Here is a 612-nt window from a genome sequence, read left to right as displayed (position 1 = left end):
CCATAATCCTTTTGTTCTCAGGTCAGGGGTGAAATGGAGTATTTGTATTAGCTTGGAAGTTGCTAGTACTATTCTTTTCAGTATGGGGTCTTTGTCCAGCAACACAATGTATATCAAGACCAAACATACAAATAATGCCCAGCTTTCCAGCTATATATGAGACCAAAGCTGTACAGTCACTAAAATATTCACACATTTAGTATCAGTGCAAGGACTTGATGCATGGATAACTTCTGTATATCGAGACGAAGAATACAACTAGTGAACTACTTAAACCGGAGCAACAAGCAGCTTTAGTTTCAATGGGACTTACAAGCACCGGTGAATGCTAAAACTTTGGGCCATCCATTTTCTTATCTGGAGATGAGACTTCATTAGCTGACCATCATCCATCACCTTGCTACTTGCATGTACTTTATGGTCAAGTCCAGAAGCTCCATTAATTCCAGTGGATTTTAAAAGCCTCCACTTTGTCTCCTATTGAAACACCACTACCATACGTGCATGCTATGAACGTAAAGAACCACTTCATGGCCTCAAGCACTATAAATACCCAAGCAGCATTCACCAGGAACCCATCTCAACTCAAGCACTCTATAGTGTTAGCTCACA

Source organism: Miscanthus floridulus, chromosome 10 (genome assembly GCF_019320115.1).
Source record: "Miscanthus floridulus cultivar M001 chromosome 10, ASM1932011v1, whole genome shotgun sequence".
Lineage (NCBI taxonomy): Eukaryota > Viridiplantae > Streptophyta > Magnoliopsida > Poales > Poaceae > Miscanthus > Miscanthus floridulus.
The sequence above is the reverse complement of the archived record's forward strand: the minus strand, read 5'-3'. Positions refer to the sequence as shown.